Raw genomic sequence first — 23,186 nt, forward strand, 5'->3', positions numbered from 1 at the left:
TTTGCACATACAATTCCATTTGACAGACCCCTATTTCAAATTCCTCAGCTTAGCCAGCCCTATTAAATAGAAATCATGCTGAGCTGCTTTTATTCAAAAATACTATAGACAGACATAAACAGACTGTTGTTACATAGCATTTGCAAATGTGATGAACGTCAGCTGCCTCTACTTACATGAACGTCTTCTTGTCAGAATTCATAATGATATTCTCATGTCAGTAAACTTTCAGCATAATAAAACTGCTGTGAGTGAAGTAGGTGGGGAATAATGGATTTGATTATGAAGGTCCCAGAGTTCCTTCCAGCTTGTCTGAAAGCGTATGTATCGTTATTGTCTTTAATAATGCACATGAAATACAATTACGAAGAGTATTTGCTACCCAAGGGGTAATTGTTTATTATCTCCATTAATGTCATAATTAGACTTTGTTATTGTTTATACCACTAAAATAAACCCCAACTGGGGTAAGGGGGAGGATTATTATTATTATTATTATTATTATTATTATTATTATTATTATTATTATTATTATTATTTCTTAGCAGACGCCCTTACCCAGGGCGACTTTCATTAGCCCTTAGTGGTCCATTTATTCAGCGCTTGTCGGGCGTGTCAAGGCCAAAGAGGTTTGGTGGGAGTGTAGAGATGAAGGTGTGGAGGTAGCTGGGTGCAGTCTGGTCAAGACAATGGTAAGCAAGTACAAGAGTCTTGAACTGGATACAAGTGGTGATTGGGAGACAGTGGAGTGAGTGGAGCAGTGGAGTTGTGTGGGAGAAGCAAGGCAGAGAGAACACCAGACGAGCGGACGGGTGGCAGACACACGGAGTCCAGCCAGGAGGGAGTTACAGTAGTCTAGGCGGGAGAGTACCAGGGCCTTGAGGAGGAGTGGAGGATGGGTTGGATTCTTCATATGTTGCTCAGGAAGAATAGGCAGGTGTGTGCTAGAGTGGTGATATGCTTGGAGTAGGAGAGGCAGGGGTCCAGGGTTACTCCGAGGTTCTTGGCTGAGGAGGGAGATAGCATGGTAGATTCCAGAGGAATGGAGATAGAGAGATCAGAGGAGGTGGAAAAAAAAAAAAAAAAAAAAAAAAAAAAAAAAAAAAAAAAAAAAAAAAAAAAAAAAAAAAAAAAGGAAAAAAAAAAAAGAAAGAAAAAAAAAAAAAAAAGGAAAAAAAAGGGAGAAAAAGAAAAAAAAAAAAAAAAAAAAAAAAAAAAAAAACAAAGGAACAAAAGGGGTGAAAAAAAACAAAAAAGAGGAAGATGAGGTGGGGAAGAAAAGGAGGTCATATTTAGAGAGGTTGAGTTTGAGGTGATGCAAGTGCATCCGGAGGAGATAGATGTATAAAAGCTATCTGCTTCTGACTGGACTTTCTCCTCTCATTTCTGTATCACAAAAAAAAAAGTGATTTGGGGTCGTTGCAGGGGGTGGAAGGGGTAGTGACTAGCTCTTTTTTTATTGTAGTTGTATCACCCACAAGATAAAACAAATTAAGTACTTACTTAAAGACTAATTTAATGCTTGTGAAATATCTCAATAATGCATATTTTTTGTGTATACTACAGTCTTGAAGTCTGGAAGGCAGCCTGTTGCTGGTGCTGTCTGAGGTAGACAGATATAGACGTGTGCTCTTCGGTACTTCACTGTCCACTGAAGCAAAAGAAGTAATACCAACTGTCTTTATCCAGATAGTGAATCTGCCATGGGACTCAACAGTCTACACAAGCACCTGTAACATAGACGTAAGTATTTTTCAGAACTATTCTGCAACTTTCAAGACATGTTGAAGCACCCATTCACTGCACGTCCCATGTTTGTAAACTTTTTTGTAAACATGCACTCTACAATGGTACAGTGAATCAAAATTATAAAACAGATATAAGCCTAAATCTTGCCCCATGTTTTTTTTGTTTTTTTTTTTCCAGTAGAAAGTAATATGCTGAGGTCTACTGCTCCAACCTGTAGAAGTAAATGATCAACATTGTTATATGTGATTGTGTAAATAGTTGGCACATTAAATGTTAGTACACATTTTCTAATCATTTTAAAGTAGTATCTTCCAGGCCATGGTTTTTTTGTAACATATTTATTTCAAGGTTGATTATAAAAGAGTTTTCTCTTTAGAATATGCTTAGAACCTTTATACACTATTCACAGATAAAATAGGTCAAGTACCAACTACTTGAACACATACACCTTTATTAAGAAAACTAATAAATTCAGCTTGGGGTGTACATAAAAATAATAACAATTAAACATTTGTATTTTAGTTAAAATACTTCAAGCTCTCACTAAATATACAGTTCTCACTTATTCCCTTTTCATTTTTTTCTCTGTGCTTCCAGATCTTGTTCTTATTAACATGCTATATGTGCTGCCTCTGCAGTACCAACGTATGACAATAATAAAGAAAATGTACCTCCTCATATTACTTGGACACGCTGAGGCTATTAATTTAGACTTTTAAATACAAATCTATTGGTTGATCCACAAAATACATCACTTATTTAAACAAACACTTCATAAAATGATCTATACTCTAGTTTAAAAACTCACATGGTGGTGAAATTGTACAAGTAGCCTAGTAAATACACACATGCAATAAATAAAGTAAAAACAACTATAGTTTTTGTCCACATTAGCAGATGGTCAGTGTTCATTCATTTTGGCCTGAATATCTTCAGCACGGATGTAATTGATTCAATCGAGTGTGGAAAATGACACACAGAGAGTGTGAAACAGTCCATCCAGAGTTGAAAAAGCTGCTCTAGGCTTCGATGAACAAGTCAATGGGATCTGCCAATACCCCTTGTTTAGGTCCAGAGTTGATATATACTGTGCCTTTCCCAGCCTGCCTAAGAGCTTATAGTCTTGGAGCATGGGATATGCATCAAAACGTGCATTAAGCTGCTGGAAATCAACACAGAATCGAATGGTGCCATATAATTTTGACACAATCGGGCTGCACCATGCGTTGTGGGACAAATGTCCAGTTCAAGCATTTTCCTCACCTCCTGAACGACTACTTGTTGACTCTCTGGGATTCAGTACCGTCATTCTCTCACCCTGCTCCACATCTGGAGTATTGACCACATGTTGAATGACATGGGTCCACCCTGGCAATGTTGAAAACACATCATTAAACATTCCCAACAACCACCTGGGCCTGGTGCCCCTACTGAAGTCAGCTTCCAGTAAATACAAACATGACTTCCTGTCCTCTCCACTGCATCAGGAGATTTATGTGGTAAATTCCGGTCGGTCGGTAGCGATCTGGCTGTTTAACCTAATAATTTACTTGCCCAATTTTCCTAATATCCTAAAAGGGACACAAATTACAATCAAACGTTGGTAACAGTAACAACACTTTATCTCCAGCCTTGAACACACGGCTGCGGGCTCCTGTACTATAATTTTGACACTGCTCTTTTTGTGCCGTCTGTATGTGGTCTTTTTCCAGTTGGGCTACCGACTGCAGGTATTTCCTGCAGCTGGAGCACATATTTGACCACGCTAATACCTTGAGCAGGCTGCTTCTACCACCCTTCCCTAATCAGATTGAGGACACCGCGAGGCTGGTGACCGTACAACAATGCAAAAAGTGAAAATCAGGTCCTGGCCTCAGGTACTTCCCTGACAGCAAAGAGCAGGAAGCAATTCTTAACATGGCTACTTACAAATCGCTGGATGTGTTTTAAAGTCTCTCCACCAAACCATCAGTCTGCTGGTGGTAGCCTGAAGTTTGGAGAGAGGTGATGTTGAGATCCCGACATATCTGTTGGAAGAAAGCTGACAGAAAGTTGGTACCTGGATCAGTTATAATTTCCTTAGGGAATCCGGGGTCATACTTTGTTCACTAGGGGTACAAATTGGGGCCTTCCCTGACTCAGCTGATTCTGTTTGCACTCCCACCCCCTTTGAAAAAACGTTTGGAGATTAACACAGACAGCTTTACCTTTTTGATCCACAGTGCCCTCAAACTTAGCAGTGCTGCACTCTTTTTTACTTTATCGTGGACGAAAGTGAGGGACAAATAATGTAGAACTATGTTTCCAATCCTTTGCCCTTTATGTGGCACATCATCCTGGTACAGGCTGCAAAATACCTCCTCTACACTCTGCAAAGTTGATGGGGTATGGCAGTCTGTCTGCTATGGCCACGACTTTGTATGCCATTGTGTTGCTAATTTGCAACCGAATTCCTGTAGTTGGATACTCTTTGGCTTCTCAATGGGGACAGGTGATGCCCACAGACCCCTGTGGGCACCAGTGAGTACCAGCTAAAAGAAATCTAATAGCGCCCCTCACACTTTTTCCCCTGGGTCCTATCTGACAGCTGTGCTGGAGAGGTGATGTCACAGTCCACTTTGTTGCAGTCAGGTCACACTTAGATAACGTCTTTTTTTTTGTTTGTTTTAAACTGCAGTGGCAGAAAGTAAAGTTGCAAATGGGTCTGTTAACTTAGGAAGTCTTTTGTTTTACAGTATTGTAGAGAAAAAATGGGGTCGCTTATTCCAATGTGTCGCAGGATAAATGTTTTCTACCCCACCTTCACTGGACAAAAATGTCAAAAAAACACACGTGTTGTTGTGTTCGTGGCAAAAGGTGACTGACAGGATGTATTGGACTTTTTGCCCCAGAGGTACTTCTCTCAAAACAAGCTAGTTACCATGGCAACTGAATGCAGACAAGGTGAGTATGCAGGGGAAAATGTAGCAGACCTCCACAGTATAGAGCTTCAGGTTAGAATTTGAGATGGAAGCCTTTTTTTACAAACAGTGCCAAAAGCTTGAAACCTTTGTAAAAGCTGCAGTTCTAAACTGTTTTCGGTTTTATGACAGTTTAATGTTTGTGCCAAACAATGGCCTGTATCAGATGCCACATTTACAACACGGTACTTTTTCTCTAAAACACATGTTATTTTTTAATAGCATGCTCCCAAAAATAAATATTGATTTTTTTTTTTCATTTGCAATTGACTATTCATGTAGTCTGGCCTATTTGGAAATATGCAAAAAATAAGGAGCTAAAGTCAGTTTGCTAAAGTCAGTTAATTGTTAATGGAAATACTTTAATGGAAAATATATATATATATATATATATATATATATATATATATATATATATATATATATATATATATATATATATATAACAATTAATAATAAATCGGGCACATGTTTCTGGCTAGACAAAAGTATGATGCCACAATATGAAAGTACTGTTACTGATACATAATGAGAAAAAATACAAATACAGTATACATGTTGTAAGGTACCAGGGAGGGGGTTAAAATCCTTCCCTGCTAAAAACCTTGTGAGAATGCACATTTGGATGTTATGGGGTTTAATTGTGTAATTGTTTTATTGTTTAGTAATCCCCTGCACCTGGTGGTAATTGTAAATTAGAGCCAGGTGCAGGGTATTTAAAAGAGGCAGCCAGTCTGTTCGAGGCTACTGCTGAGGAAAGAGCCCGACTGTGTGTACGTGAGAGCAGTTGTATCAAAGGAAGGTATTGTGTGGAACGCGAGTTTGAGTTTTTGTGTGACAGGTAAACGGCTTAGCCGTCCTGTGGTTTAGTGAGGAACCAGTCTGTGTTTAGTCAGAGCTGCAAGAGGGAGGTAGGTGTTTGTTTTGTTTTCATTTCTGTGTTTATTAAAAAGTGCGCGTCAGCGCCGTAAAAAATCTATTTTTGTGTCCTGGGTCTATTTAAAGGGGCAACGAACTCCGTGAGTGCGAGGATCATTTACAATGTATAGTCCTAAATTGTACAGTTAGATTAACACAACATAAGTATCATTGTGTTTCTTCTTGCTTTAAGGGCTAAGCAGGGGGTAGAAGTGCTTCAGGTTTGTACCCTGGCTCCGTGGTGGCAGTTCCAAACCTCTACTCTTCTGCAAAACACAAACACACAACAACACAGCACTCTGTGTTCAATTAAAGCATATAGGGTGAGAAGCTCCGTGGAGGGCATTTCATACAAGTCTTGCCCTACTCTTTCTTTTTCAGTGCATGCTGGTCAGTGCCTAGTCCTGTTATGTAGCAACATTGACACAGTTGAAAAGACAACAAATGCTAATGTATAGGGTAAGTAACACTAGAAGCTCTGTATCAGTCATTTCGGCTTTTTTTGGTTAAAGATTGTTTCCACTTGGGGGCTGCGCGTTCATATACCACTCTGTCCATATGTATTAAATATTCTCACAAAGCAGGAAACGCGGGAGTGCAGAAATAAAGGAGATAAATTACATTATACTTAAAAGCCCTGGGAGCAGTCACATTAACGGTCATGCAGAAAACAATTATATTTTGATTATACGTACTTTACAAAGAATGCATGGAGAAGAATTTACCAAGGAGGGAATATATTTTACAGTTAGCGTACGAACTTCGCAAGAAGCATTTAAAACAGAGGGAGACTGCCAGGCGTGTACCCACAGTTGAAGCTGCAACCCTGCTGAGAACCGCAAGAGACACCTATGTGAGGTTGGCAAGTGCAATAAAAAGAAAACTTCGGACAGCTGTGCCCTGTGCAGAAAGGCGGTGTGTGGAAAGTGCACTGCACGTGTGGAGAAGCGCATTATTTGTGTTGATTGTGAACAGCCTTAGACTCAAGGTAATGGAATATGCTTTTGTCAAAAAAAAAAAAAGAAATTCTAATTTTTTAAAAACTTGTGCTGCTGCGCTTCTGTAAAAAGTTCTTAAGTTTATTTGTTTACATTGTTCAGTTACTTTCGTGCATCTGATAATAAAATGATTTCTGTTAAAGTTAAAATGTATTGCTATCATTTCAGTTTTATAAATATGTATGTTGTAAACTGATGTCTGTTCAGATGTTTGTTTATATTTTCTGTTTTGATTTACAAAATATTAATTTCATTCAAATATTCATATATATACGCACACATAGTGCCTATAGAAAGTCTACACACCCTTTCACCTTTTGTTGCCTTATAGCCTGGAATTAAAATACATTAAAATATATTTTTTTTTATTTCATTTCCCTACACATCCTACCCCACAACTTCCAAGTGAAAAAAATATTCTAAATATTTAAAAATAAAAACTGAAATAGCTTGGTTGGATAAGTGTCCACCCCCCTTGTAATACCAATCTTAAATTAGCTCACGTGTAACCAATCAACTTCAAAATCTCACACCAAGTGGCCTCCATCTGTGTTAAATTGTAGTGATTCACATGATTTCAGGATAAATTCAGCGCTTTCAAAAGAACTATGGGACAAAGTTGTTGAAAGGCATAGATCAGCGGATGGGTATAACATTTTAAAGGCCTTGAATATCCCTTGGAGCATGGTCAAGACGATTATTAAGAAGTGGAAGGTATATGTCACCACCAGGACGCTGCCTACATCAGGCCATCCCTCCAAACTGGATGACCGAGCAAGAAGGAGACTGATCAGAGAGGCTACCAAGAGGTCAATGGCACATCACTCAAAGAACACCATCCTTACTGTGAAGCATGGCGGTGGCAGTATCATGTTATGGGGGTGTTTCTCATCAGCAAGGACTGGGGCACTTGTCAGGATAGAAGGGAAAATGAATGGAGCAAAGTACAAAGAAGTCCTTGAGGAAAACCTGCTGCCCTCTGCAAGAAAGCTGAAACTGGGACGGAAGTTCACCTTTCAGCATGTCACTGACCCAAACCACACAGCCAAAGCTACACTGGCGTAACTAAGGAACAAAAAGGTCCTTGAGTGGCCCAGTCAGTGCCCTGACCTAAATCCAATTGAAAATTTGTGGCATGACTTGAAGATTGCAGTCCATCAATGTTCCCCGGAAGAACTTGACAGAGTTTGAACAGTTTTGTAAAAGAATGGTCAAATATTGCCAAATCTAGGTGTGCAAAGTTGGTAGAGACCTATCCCAACAGACTCACAGATGTAATTACTGCCAAAGGTGCTTCCACCAAGTATTAACTCAGGGGGGTAGAGACTTATCCAATTATGATCTTTCAGTTTTGTGTTTGTAATATAAAAACTTTTTTCCCCTTAACAGTGTGGAGTATGGTGTGTAGATAAATGGAAAAAAATCCTCATTTAAATGCATATATATAGCAGGGAGAGGGGCAGATTCCTCCCTGCCTAAAATCATGTGCAAATGCACGTTTTGTTTAATTTTGTTCTATTAAATTTAATTGTATTAATTGTTTAATTGTATTTGTTTATTGTTTAATTATCACCCAGACCTGGCAAATTAGTGCCAGGTGCAGGGGCTTAAAAAGGGTGCAGTCAGTCTATTGGAGGCTGCTGTAGAGTGAAGAGCCCGGTTGTGTGTGCAGGTACTGTGCTTAAGATTCTGTTGAACTGTGTGTTTTTTTTTGCAAGGACAGGAAAACAGCTTAGCTGTCCTGTGTTAGACAGGGTGTTCCTGAAGTTTAATTAGCACTCCAAAGTGGAGTTAGGTTTTTTGTTTTATGTTTTGTTTATTTTGTGTGTTTATAAAGAATAGCACGTCAGCGCTGCTAAAACTCCAACTCTGTGTGTCTGGGTCTGCTTTTAAAGGGGAAACCAACCGTGGTGAGTTGCAGTTCAGTTACTATATATATTTAATAATCTTCGGTTATTTAGGTGTTGATGTGACATACTCAATAAAAAAAATAAAACAAATTACATTTGACTGTTTCTATATTAATTAGTGTTTTGAATACAGCCGTGAGAAAGACTGCTGAGGGGCTTGTAGGTATGAGTATATCTCCGGTCCTTCTAGTGTTAACAAACCAATATATCTATGAAAATTACACATACGGTGCATTAATATAATTTCTTTAAAAATAGTTTAGTCAGAGCCAGTCTATGCATTAACGCTACAGATAATACAAATCTTACTAAATGTCAAATGACTGAAATAACATACAGCCAAGCTTGAATATACAGGATCTACTTAAAAAGGTTGAATGGAACCAGCATTTGCAGATCATGAAAATACTTTTTGATGATAAGGAAACACAAAGAAAATGATTGCAAACGCTATGAAGCATACAGTACAAAGTCATAGAAGACAACCAAAGAAAACGATACCATTTTGGTTTGAACATCAGTTATGATGGAACAAGCTGTACCAAATCATTCACGATACTTCACAGAACCTGCACTGAGATTAAACGGTGGTGCAAGAAAACAGATCATACAGCCTGAGAAGAACCATGCAAAATAAACAAATATCTCCTTGTCCGAAAAAAAAATTAATCAAATTGAAATGAAAGAGAGATGGAACTTGGAGAAACTGAACTGGCAGCTAAAAGACAAAAAAGGGTGATATTGCAAAAATGTCTTAACTGGGAGTTTGAATACAATAGGTCTATTGGCCAGTTATCACCTGCTATTTTGATCAGTTATCACCTGTTTCTATATTCCAGTAGAATAATAATTGGTGTCATTTTTCAATGCAGTGTGTCTGAAAATACAAGAAGCATGCAACACAAGGAATATGGGTGTGCTCTTGGAAATTAGATTTCCGTAATTAGTCATATACGAGACAAACTATAGGTGTAAATGGCTGAACACCCCCATTTCCTCTATGCTGTGCAGTAAATTTCAAGATTGGAACTGCAGCATAAACACAGCATTGTGTTACACAGACTAATAAACAGTTATTTAATAAGTCTAATTTAATATTGAACCAAATAATTATTAAATCTTTTACAACATTCAAAACATTCAATAAACAAAATAAGTGAGCCTGATTTATTACAAAATTAGGTGACAACCCAGACAGGAAAATTAGCAATGGCATAGTTTTTCAAAGTAGCCATGTTTTTCAAAGTTCTGTGAGGGCAATGACTGTGGTCCACCTGTTGTATTTATAGGGCAGTGTGATCGGGTAGCGTTGGCAAAGAGACCAGAAGGTTGAAGTTCACGCGCATCTATTTACATTTACAAAAACCCACAAAACTACAAACCACAACACACAGCACCTTCATCATCACTATTCAAAACTAACACCCATGATCAACCTTTTTATAAACCTGTGGCTGCCACATTCCACATTCCCACGTGTTTTTGAAGGTGGGGAATTTAACCCCCTCCCTGTCACCCTGCCACACTGCCACAGCCAGGTAAGTAGGCGTCAGTAGAATATGAAAGGTAATACACTCAGTAGGAGCAACATGATATAGAAATGCTACTTCTATCACATACTTCTATCATAAATTCTACTCCTGATGTCACACTATCCTGACACAACATCGTATTGGTATATTGAAACAAGCCCCTGGTCCCAGATCGACAGTACTAATGCAATTTAAAGCCACATACCATTTTAATACACTAATGAGGGCGCTTTAATCGCGCATACAGATATAAGATGACCTGGGTGCCAAGATATTCAAAATTGTCAGTCAGACAACCAATGTTGGTAGAGTCAAGATCAAGTGAATACACTTTTGAAAGGTAAGTAAACATAGTCTGTTGAATTCCATATTTGAAAAGACAACATCATGTAATTTGTAAAAGGCTTTTATCAAAATGTTTGACGGCCAAACCTAAATGTTGATTTTCTTTTATTAGCTTATGTGATGTTTAAATTGAATAATTGTGTTGATATAATTATCTATTTTTTCAGCATGACTTTTATGATTCAGCTTAAAAATAGATCAAAATAAAGCTAAACATAAAAAGGTAAGATACCAGCAGTATATAAAATATAACCTCATATAAAAATTAATTTGTATCCCAAGCAGGTTTTTAATATGTCCTCTGTCCTTAATCTTGGCTGCAAATTAAATGCATGTTCTGGTTGAATGTCAATCTTAATGCTGACCTAAAAATATCCCTGATATTAAAACTGAGCAAGACAGTCCATAATTGATCTTTAAAAATGTGTCTTCTGATCTGAATGGGCACCAGACAGACTATGAAAAAATAACATTACAAGCCTGCTGTGCACACCACATTTCCTTAGCAATTATTCTGCTGTAGAAATTGTCACCACTACTCTTATGTATGACTACAGGGAAACCCTGGTAAGTATTTTGTAATATACTGTAGTAATGTCCACGCCCCCGATCCGTGGGGCACCCACTTCCTGGTTGGTGACAATCAGTCAGCGCTCTGGCCCCGCCCCTCTTTCCAGCCATTACTGTGCTATTAACCTTGTTTTCTTTCTCCTTTCCTTTGCACGGGTAATTTTTTGATTCCGTTTGACCACCACAAACCACACAGATGAACAAGAACCACCAGACAGGTAAGTAAAATTATTCCAGTGTTTTTGACACAGTATAAAATAATTAACACAGTTTTCATATAACATTATTGCATAGCAGCTCAGTTATAGTAAAATTAATTTATCTTCTAGATTCACAGCATGCAACCAGACACCCTCAAAAATTAACCACCCCACTTAAATAAAAACTCTTAAGTAAAAAAAAAAAATCATAGTACCACAATATAAGCATAACTATCTTAAAGACACTAAGATTGTAGCATTAATATTGAACGAACCACGATAGTAGCAGCAACAGGGCTCGCAAAGTCGCTAGCCCTTTGTTCCGGGACAACCAAAAAAAATTGTCAGACAACGTGATTTTTTACTCTATAACAAGATAACGTTCTGTGCTTTAATCAAACAGTGGTTTTTCAATTAAGATTCCGCTCACAGAGCATCCCGGTTAAAACACCTTTGGGATCAATGTTTTTCATTGGTAAATGCTTGAGTGATTTCCGGGGTGACGTACACGTACACATTGCTTGGGACCAAATCCTGCGAGGATTACCCCGTGTAACACCCCTGACAACTCAAGCAATCCTATCTAGTCAGCGCACTGGTATATTGGCATATGATTGTGTCTTCCTCAGTGAAACGAAGGGTAAAATGGACACTGCGACTTTCAAAATATATACTTTTATATTGAAGGCTATGTTATGTTTTAAACAGACTGGAATAACAAACTACAGTACTCTGGTCACCAACATTCAAATTTGATTATCTTGTTGTTACCGTTATCAAATCATTAACGTAGTTTCCCAACCCAGGAAAAAAAAAAAAAAAAAAAAAAATGAATACGATAGTTATCACTGACTTAGCACGTAGCATGTTGACATCGTTTTTTTTCTTTCATTTCTTTTATGGGATTAATAAAATGCCCCGGTAATTTCATTTTAACTGTATGGTGCTTGCTTGCAATTTACAGTACCGAGTGCGGCAACAGCCTCGGGTCCAAACCGTCAGCCGAGTGTAGATATACTGTTTACATCCTCGCTATATGGCCTTCATTGTACGATTAAATACTGATTTAAAAAAAAAAAAAAGTCAAACTGCAACTGGCACGGCAAAGCTATATATATATATATATAGAGAGAGAGAGAGAGAGAGAGAGAGAGACGACCCTGGCGATGGCAGCATCCCGGACATTGTGTTTGTCTTGTTTGTTACGTACTGTTAAGGTTCCGTGTATTGTGAGGGTACGGGGCACGCCGTTAGTGTGTGTCAGCGTGAGTGTGTGTGAGAACGCCGGTGAATGTCTAAGCGGAGAGAGACTGCGAGAGACGGAGAACTGACTGAGTGCTTATCGACGAAGCAGAGTGCAGAGTAAAAGAGAGAGATACAGCCGTTTATTATTTTGGCGTGAACCCCGGCCCAAACAGGGTTCCGTTGTGTTATTTTAAAAAAAAAAAGTACGTGGAACCTCATCTGGTCTCCCCCCGAGTCTGTCTCACCCCCATAGCACAAAACGCTACATTGGTGTTTCAGGAGTGGGATTTGTACAGCGCCTGCCACAAGGGGTGAAACAGAAGCAAGAGGGAGAAGATGGCGGACGCGAGAGAGATGAGAGGAGACGAGCTGCAAGCCAAACTGCAGGAGCTGGTCGCTGAGCTGAGGGTCAGGAGCGACCCGAGCATGGGCGCTGCATGGGAAGGAGAGAACAGGGAGCGAGGGAGGAGCAAGAACCCTTGGGCGAAAGAGGAAAGAGGGATCAAGATGACGGAGCTAGGAGACAAACGGACTGCCCCGCAGGCTGAGGGGCACTGCGCCATAGTCATCGAGGAAGAAGGAGGTTCTTCGGCCGCCGCAAGGACATCATTGGCCACGGAGATAGGAGGAGCACAAGTGCGCGTCAAGGAGAAGGCAGTATCACCATCGGACACAGCTGCCCTGCAGCAGAATGTCAACAAGGGGGTTTATTACAGCCGTCTGCGGTACAACGGTAAGGCCGATTGGTGAGACTTTGTAAAGCAGTTTGAAATGATGACAATGATAAACAACTGGACAGACAGAGAGAAAGCCAGTAATTTAATTGCTTGTTTAGAAGAAAAGGCTTTACATTGTTTAAACACCGTCAATCTGAATGGCTGTAGTAGCTGTGGGACATTGGTTGCTGAACTGAGCGTGTTTCTGACAAGGGAGTATGACGTTAAGCCCCGACATGGGCCCCGTGCCGATCATGGGAGAGAATATGGGGTGTGGGGGGGACATATTGCAAGGGGTGAGCCGGCAGTCAGTGAAAGCAGGCCGCACCACTGACCCCACCTGGCCCCCGGAGCTTACCACCCTCATCAGGGCAGCGATCACCCAGCTGGCTCGGACTCCTGAGACCCCCCCACAGCTGTGCTGGGGCTGTGGACAGCCTGGCCACTTACGGCGCCACTGCCCAGCAGCGGCTGCTGCACCACCATGCCTGACACAGCAAACGCAAGTTAACGCCGAGGGGCCCGCATAGACGGGACGACGCGTGCCCCTAGTCCAGTCCCCTTAATCGCGGACCACCCAGCTGCAGCGGCCGCCAGCAGTACTAAACCGTGTAGCCGACAGAGCACGGTGTCACCCCCCATGGAAACAGCCGACCACAGACAGTGCCAGCCAGCTATAGTGGTGGGAAGGACCACTGCCGGGGACTTCTGCCATGTCCCTGTCCGCATTGAGGGGGTTCCGTGCACTGCTCTCGTGGACATTGGCTCCACGGTGACTCTCATCCGCCCCGATGTGCTCCCTGCAGGAGTCCAGCTGGAGCCCACCACCGTGCAGTTGCGCACTGTGACTGGAGAGCTAGCTCCCATGCAAGGAAAGGGCAACCTTGCTATTGAAATGGCTGGACGGACCGTGCACCACCCCGTCTGGGTAGCAGCTGTACAGGACCTCTGCATACCGGGCCTGGACTTCCTGCGCTACACCGGCGGACAGCTAAACCTCCGGACCGGGACACTGCACATACAGGGGAGCCCGGCTTTAGCTTTAGCTTCACCCCTTGGACCGCTGGGTCGAAGTTGGGACCCCTTCGCACGACAGTTTCGGGATCTGCCGAGGACACAACGGACCGCTGCAGTGAGACGGGAGACCTCAGCACACCCCCAGGCTCCATCATGCGCCAGTCTCATCAGGAACAATACAGTATCTCGACGGCCACCCTCCAGCCGCAACGCTCGCCAGCCAACACGGCCACCCTCCGGCCACAAGGCTCGCCAGCCAACACTCCCACCCTCAGGCCGCAACACTCACCAGCCAACACGGCCACCCTCCGACCACAAGGCTCGCCAGCCAACACGGCCACCCTCAGGTCGCAACGCTCGCCAGCCAACACGGCCACCCTCCGGCCGCAACGCTCGCCAGCCAACACACCCACCCTCAGGCCGCAACGCTCGCCAGCTAACACGCCCACCCTCAGGCCGCAACGCTCGCCAGCGTGTACATCCGCCCTCCTGCAGTTCTGGTATGGCCCAAAGGAATGCAGCCCTCCCCCAGGCAGCCCTGCCAACCGCTACCCAAGGGCTGCGGGAGGATACTGCCATGCCACGCCCTACTGTCAGGGGTAATTCAGCGTCCCCAGCAATCTCCCCTCCGCCACCAGTCTCCACTGAAGACCCAGCTCTCAGCGCAGTGCACGCAGTCTGGCTCAGGAGCTGCGAAGGGCTTTGCGCAGAAGAGCATCGCCAGCTGTGGGAACTGGTGTACAAGTATCGCCACAGTTTCGCTACCGCCTCGGAAGACGTGGGGCAGACGCACCTGGTGCAGCACCAGATCGAGACAGGAGCCGCCCGCCCCATTAAGCAGCACCCTCGCCGCCAACCACTCGCCCTCCAGGAAGCCACAGAGCAGGTGGTGGAGGAGATGAAGGCGGCAGGGATCATTGAGCCGTCCGACAGCCCCTGGACCTCGCCGGTAGTCATTGTGCGGAAGAAGGACGGCAAGTGGCGTTTCTGTGTCGATTACCGGCGAATGAACGATGTGACGGAGAAGGACTCCTACCCCCTTCCCCGCATCAATGAGTCCCTTGACTTGGTGGCCGGCTCTAGATGGTTTTCTTTGCTGGACCTCCGCAGTGGTTACTGGCAGGTTGCGCTGGATCCCTCTGCACGGCCGAAGACTGCCTTCTCCACTGGATGGGGTCTGTGGCAGTTTACTGTGATGCCGTTCGGACTTTGCAACGCCCCCGCAACGTTCGAACGGCTCATGGAAAAGGTGCTGGCCGGAGTACCTCCATCGGAGTGCCTGGTCTACCTGGATGACCTGCTGGTCCACGGAGGGACCTTCCAGGACGCCCTCACCTCCCTGCGTGAGGAGCTCTGGCGCGTGAGGAGAGCGGGGCTGAAACTGCACTCTGAAAAGTGCCAGCTGATGCGCCAGGAGGTCTCATTCCTCGGGCACCGAGTGGGAGCAGAGGGGAGCCAGACAGAGGTGGACAAGATCACCGCAGTGAGGGACTGACCTATTCCCGTCAACCCCCGGGAGGTTAGAAGCTTCCTAGGGCTTGCGTCCTACTACCGCAGGTTTGTGCAGGGCTTTGCCACCATTGCTGCCCCCCTGCACTGCCTCCTGAGGAAAGACGAGCCCTTTGAGTGGAACCTGGCGTGCCAGGCGGCGTTCGCCTCCCTGCAACGTGCAACATGCGCTAGTCCCCGGTGCTGGCTCCCCCGGATGTCCGTTCTCCCTTCCTGCTGGACATGGATGCGAGCAACGAGGGGATCGGGGCTGTCTTATCCCAGCCGGGTCCGGAAGGGGAGCATGTGGTGGCGTATTTTAGCTGGTTGCTCAGCAAGGCAGAGCGCCGGTATTGCGTCACCCGACGAGAGCTGCTTGCGGTGGTGGAGGGGGTCCGCCACTTCCGCCACTATCTCTGCGGGCTCCCCTTCACCATTCGCATGGACCACGCTGCCCTGCAGTGGCTACTGACGTTCCGGGAGCCGGAGGGACAGGTCGCCCGTTGGATCGAGCAGCTCCAGGCGTTTCAGTACCGGATCCAACACCGGGCTGGTGAGAAGCACACCAATGCGGACGCGCTGTCCCGTCGTCCCTGTGCCCAGGAGGGATGCGCCCATTGCAGCAGAAAGGAGGAGAGGGAAGCAGAGCTGTCCCACCAGGGGGAAGAGCAATGCTGGGTGGCTGTATCGGCTGAGAGGGTGGATTGGAGAGCCCATCAGGACAGAGACCTGGACCTCCGCCCCATACTACAATGGCTAGAGGAGCAGTGAAGGCCCCCTTGGGAGGAGGTGGCCCCTTTTTCCACAGCCACTCGGGGGCTGTGAGCTCAGTGGAATGGGTTGGCCTTGCATGACGGAGTCCTTCAGCGGCAGTGGAAGGTGCCCTCCACGGGGGAGGTGAGGTGGCAGGTGGTTGTCCCCGGGTCGATGTGCCAGGAGGTGCTAGAGGCCCATCATGGGACCCCAGGCACTGGTCATTTTGGAGTGACAAAGACCCTGCGGCGGCTCCGCCAGTCGTTCTACTAGGGGCAGTGCAGGCGAGACGTGGAGGACCACTGCTGGCACTGTGACATCTGCACTGCCCGCGATGGCAGCATCCTGGACGTTGTGTTTGTCTTGTTTGTTACGTCCTGTTAAGGTTCCGTGTATTGTGAGGGTATGGGGCACGCCGTTATTGTGTGTCTGCGTGTGTGTGTGTGTGTGTGTGTGTGCGCAGTATGCGGTTCCCCCAGAGGCTATAAGTAGGAGGGGGGAGGAGCCGCGAGCGGGAGAACGCGGGTGAATGTCTGAGCGGAGAGACACTGCGAGAGACGGAGAACTGACTGAGTGCTTATCGACGAAGCAGAGTGCGGTGTAAAAGAGAGATACAGCCGTTTATTATTTTGGCATGAACCCCAGCCCAAACAGGGTTCCGTTGTGTTATTTAAAAAAAATAAAGTACGTGGAACCTCATCTGGTCTCCCCCTGAGTCTGTCTCACCCCCATAGCACAAAACGCTACAATATATATACACACACACACACACACACAATAAAATAAAGGAACCAACATTTCCATTAGCATTTGCAACTGAAACAAAACTGAAACTCTGTTGTTTGCTTTTTTTGGGGGGGTGGGTACTGTGTTCTTCAACGAATAAGATATATCCAGGATATGGATGCAGCATGCCACAAACAGGTACTGTACTTGTAATTCTACTTTTATTCACAATCTCGTTGCCATTATTATTATTAGTGCTAGTACTGACAAATAATGTAAAAATAAAGAAAATCAAAGAATAAAACAGTACTAATATTATTAATAATTTAGCTAATGCCTTTATTCAAGGTGACTTCCTTAACTTACTCCAGCAGCTTATATTGTTCGTTTTGGATTGTCCTTTTACTATAGCGAACAAAAGGCTTTGGACCAAAACAGGGTTGTACTAGCGAGGGTGTACTGTAGTTACTATTTGACTTATGCTTAATGCATGACACTTGCACATTTTAATATATAATGTGTGCACATTTGTTATTTCATTTTTGTTATTTTCCACCTCCCAGTGTTCAACATTTAACAGAGGGTATAAAGACGTTTGGCTCAGAATCCAATATCATCCCTTGCAAGAAAAGTATCATTCTGCAAGTATACTTGTGCCAAAATTGTCCGATTTTAGTATACTATTGGTACCATTATACTATCCTATTCTGGCACAAGTATACAACTTTGTATATTATTGTTTGTAAGTAATGCAACATAGTTCTCAAATATTGGACTTTTCTTAGATTGTATCTTACTTTTCTTTTGCATACCTGCATTGTCTCTTACTAGATATGCACCTCCAGATTCTGACAAATACTTCTAGAAAACCAGGAGCAACTTCTACTCTGGTTCAAAAAGCTATAATGCTCTGCGGCTGCTCGCCTATGTGGATAACTATCAACTAACTAAAACACAAGTCTGGGAAAAACAAATAGAAGTCTGGAAAAAGTATGGAATCTTGATGTTGAAAAAGTGTATGAACCCTGAGATACTGTACCTATATTGAGTACAGTGTACTTTGTACAAATCACAGTCCATAGGTCAATTATGGGCAATCTGACATTTGTTTTTGGACAACCAAATGTCTACAATGGACTGCCCGAAGGGCAAGTACCATTACCAAAATTTTGCGAGTCCTGAGCAATAATGAGAGACACGATAATAGCAGCAATAGTATAAGAACACAATAGCAGCAGGAGTATAGTCACGTGGTACTAGCAGCAACAATAATACGAGAAATACAGTACTATCAGCAGTAATATGAGGGACGCAATGATAGCAGCAATGGGATAGTCACATGATGCACCAGGCAGATCAATGGCCCTCCAGATGGAAGTCCTCCTCTCCAAACAATATACTGGTTATACTTCACCAGACTTCAAATGAGTACCACCCACAGTCCCGGTCCTGCCTACTCTAGTTGCCTCCTTGTCAAAGCTGGGGTCCACATGCAAACCTCCAGCACTGACGCTCATCCTCACCTGCTCTAGGTGAGGGAAAGACACAAATCGAAAAAGTGCTGGTTCTTGACCCCACCCAAACAATAACTACTTATTCCCCCACACCACCCACTCTATCCTAGGTCAGGCACTTAAAGTTGGTCCCACTACTGGGGTCGGTCTATCCGTGCTACCTGCACTAGCCTGACCCTGGTCACAGTACTTAACTTTGGGCAGAGCGGGGTGGGCGAATACGGCGGACAGGTTCCACAGCAGAGCCCTCGGCTCGCTGGTCTCTGATGTCAGCTATGATTCTCTTCCCCAGTATCTTATGATAATCTCCGCAGCGCAGCAACGTTGTGGGTGGGATCAAGCAGCAAGGTAACAGTCACAACAGCAGCACACCGTCACTTTGCTAAATATTATTACAGTACTATGATTCCCGGTTTCTTTCTTCTTCCTTAAACAAAACATGTGCTCACTCCCCTCGGTATGGATGTTTTATTTCATCCTGAACCACACAGTCAAACAGTTGAAACAGGATTCCTTTCATAACAATAATGATTTTAAAAAGTATTTTGCTTTTACTACTTGCAAAACGTCTGTGCTTGCCCACTTCCACTGTGTAAATCCACTGCTGCATTTAGAACTGGCCGCTCCTTTGATCCCTTTCTCCCAACATTTCCTCTACATCTCTCCTCCATGTTTCTTTACTGGGTTTGTTCTCCTGTGTGTCTCCTCCCCCTGTGTGTCTCCTCTACTCCATTTATAAGCTGGGCAAAATGAAACTGTTTAAGGCAATGATGTAATTCACCTGGTGGTTAATGGGCTCCTTCGAAATCCAACGCAAGCTATCCCATCACGTGCAAAAACAAATGCCCTGTGTAAACATAGTCCAAACAGAAAATTATAATAGTGTATAATGTAACAGACATGCACATAACACGTTCTAAACAACCAAAACACATATAAAATCAGAATAATAAGTACACCGTTTCATAATACAGTGTAATAATTCCTATAATCCAGCAATTAAGTGCAATAAATTATTCAAACCCCTATTGATAGCATTTGTCACTGCTGAAACCTCAAAGTCTATTCTGAATACCACTTAGAATTACAATAGAAGAGCTAGGTTTGTACTGGTTACAGTTATTACTGGTAATTGTTATTAATAGGATATAAAATGAATGTACTGAATGTACTTTCATGCTAATTAAACTCGTAAAACGTGGTTTGTTCCAAATAGTCAGTTAATAATATCTGGGATAAAAGGCTTCTTTTTTAGTTTTTTTTTTTTTTTTTAATAACCCTTGAGGCAGGATGTCAGCAGGAAGTCAGTAAGCTGGCTCAATCAGTTTGCATGGGTGAGCACAGCAAGCTTTAAGCCGTGATTCACTGCACTTACAGAAAACCTGTAATAAAAACAGGCATTGGTATATGGTCAGTTCATGATTATTGGAGTTTTTTCGTAAACGTGCTAATCACACACCTACCAACTCATACGTTTTGGAACTTGTTAAAATCAGTGGTTTCATAAAGATAATTCCGGCGCAACATAGGATAAAATAAGCACCCAGCTAATGGAAATAGGTGAAGTAACTTAAAAAAATAGATGGTGAGTAAGTAGATTCAAGAAAATGCACAGAGTCCTTTTCTTCAATCAGTTGTTAGGTTTATTGAAATATGCAGGGAGTCTGGTCCCAGGTACAGGACAAACAGAATACTCGTTCTTACAATGTTTGCATGACATTAAATACCCTTCTGTACAGATGGTCCACCTCCTCTTTCTCTGACATTTAACCAATAGCAAAGGTGCAACACATTATTCTGTTACCATATATTTAATTTAGTGTGTCTGTGTGTGTAGTGTTGTGTGACGACCTCTGAACTCAGCGCATTCTTCAGACCCCTGGCGCCCAAAAAGGTCTATATCTAGTTTTTGTCATCTTCCTTGTTCCTATCTCTCCGTTTTGCTTGAGACCCTTTGAGTCCAGTGGCGTTATCTCTTACTCTCCCTGAGAACCTTTGGGTCCAACGCCAGTCCCTGAGAGCCTTTTAGCTCCTTTATGCTTTGCATTCCAAAAGTCTTCTGGTCCACAGCATTGTTATCTTGTTAGCTTGCAGTTAATGCTGGGCAAGAAGCTTGTAGACACAGGGTCTCTGTCAATTGTTAGCAGCACATGCAATTTGAACCAAATAGTCTGCTATCTGCAATATTAGTCTCTTTTCAGAAAAGAACACCAGTATAGCTCTGCCAGTCCACATTTTCCAACAATAGGTTTATATTTGATGTATATTGTATGAAAATGTAGAACTCTAAAAATGGACAGCTAAAGAAATACAAAAATGTAAGTTATTATTTGGGTTGCCACTGGCCACCCCACCAACAGAAAGGGTCCTTCACACAGTGCTTTGATGACACACCTCTAAAATTGTGTTAATTACTTAACATAAATGAAAAATGGTTTGAAATTGCAAGGATGTGTTGCATCAAAATAGTTATATACATAGGACCATAAGAGTAAAAGGGTTAAACGCCTTTTTATTTGCACAAGTAGATGATCTAGGCAGTGGTTCTCAAATTGGGGGGTGCAGACTGTATCCTGGGGGGCATCAGTAGGTTCTTTTTTATTTTTTATTTTTAATTATAGCTGAAGTAACTTAAATAGATGGTGAGTAAGTAGATTCAAGAAAATGCACAGAGTCCTTTTCTTCAATCAGTTGCCAGGTTTATTGAAATATGCAGGGAGTCTGGTCCCAGGTACAGGACAAACAATACTCAACATTACAATGTTTGCGTGACATTAAATACCCTTCTGTATAGATGGTCCACCTCCCCTTTCTCTGACATTAACCAATGGTCAAGGTAATTTAATTTATTGTGTGAGTGTTAATGTGTGTGTCTCTGTGTGTGTAGTCTACTGTGACAACCTCTGAACTCAGTGCATTCTTCACACTCCTGGAGACAAAAGGTCCATACATCTGCCTTTTGTTATCTCCTTGCGACCCCCTTTGATGCCAGTGGGATTATCTCTTCTGATCTCTCTGAAGTCTAGAGCCTGTTCCCTTCTAGTCCACAGCATTGTTATCTCATTAGCTTGCAGTCATTGTTGGGCAGTTTGTAGACGCATCGTCTCTATCAGTGGTTAGCAGTGCATGCAATTTGAACCAAACAGTCTGCTATCTGCAATATTAGTCTCTTTTCAGAAAAGAACACCAGTATAGCTCTGCTAGTCCACATGCATAGCAAACCCCTAATCAATTCTCAATGCATGTTTTCCAACAATAGCACACATCTTAACCTATACCATAACGGTTGGATCATTTATTTTGGCTTTACTGGCGGTTTTGATTGGATCGCCAGTAATACTTCCACCAATCAGAGGGTTGCATACAGTGCTAATAGCAATCCCGCCCTCCGGCAGACTGATATACAGAACAGGTTAAAGAACCGCTGACAACATAAAGAATGTGTCAGATGTCCAAGTGAATATGAGAATGGCAGTGATGAAGCCAATTTGCTTGAAAACATTAAAAGCAGACCGGACATTTCCATCAATGGATTTAAAAAAATCAAATTAAAGCAAATTAAAGCATTTTCATATCGGCTTTACTGCGTAGAGGTAGAGACCTTTGGGAATTTGATAATAATAGAGATGTGCTTTATGACTTAGCGATGAGTTAGGAGATTCACCCTGTCTTGCAGAGAGCCACCATCGTGGAGGTGAGACCGAACTAATTGGTCTCCACGGCTGGGAAGCAACCGATACTTCCCCCAAGGGGGACCTAGAGGTCAGAAAATAGGAAGATGACAGTGTTAGATAACTTTGGCCAGGGTTCCCCCTTCTGGCATGAACCTTCCCCTGCACAGGACGAACTCAGTGGCGATTGGGCTTCAAAGGTTGGGAAGTGAGCTTCACTTACCCCCAAAAGAGAACCCCCCCCCCCCCCCCCCCCCCCCCAACAGGACCCCCCGTTGCACGTGGTGGTACAATACAAGGAAAATTGAAAATTTTAAGATATATATAATTTATTTTTCTATTCCAATTAGTCTAATCCCCACTGACGAGGCGGAGTTGATAAACCCCCTTTATTTGTGTGGAAACCTCTGGTGGTCCTGTCAGAGAGAAGACCCTCAATCCAGGCATACTAACAAACTATGTTAGGCATAAGATATATCTTGAGCAAAGATACGTCAGGGAGGAGAATAAACAACGATTGCGGCAGAAACCGGCAATTGCTTGACTTGGGACAGAGAGCTTGTGGCTTACACAAAGCGTGTAGGTTCAGTTTAGAGAGTTTATTGTTACTTCTGAAAAATAAATTATTGCTGAATGAATTCTCTAATCGAGAGCAGAAGAATGCATAGGGAGCATTATATGATATGAAACAAGATGAAGAGAAGCAGGAATGGGACAATCAATCCCGTGATTCAATGCACGTTTCCATGAATAATGGCCCTATGGCCGCCATTATTGTAGCCCAGATTTGTGGAAGCACTGACAGTAGTGGACGCAATGGAGACGTGATGTGACGATAATGTAAACACAGAGCATTGCTGCAGAACTACTCAGG

This window comes from Polyodon spathula, chromosome 2 (genome assembly GCF_017654505.1).
Source record: "Polyodon spathula isolate WHYD16114869_AA chromosome 2, ASM1765450v1, whole genome shotgun sequence".
NCBI classification, from domain to species: domain Eukaryota; kingdom Metazoa; phylum Chordata; class Actinopteri; order Acipenseriformes; family Polyodontidae; genus Polyodon; species Polyodon spathula.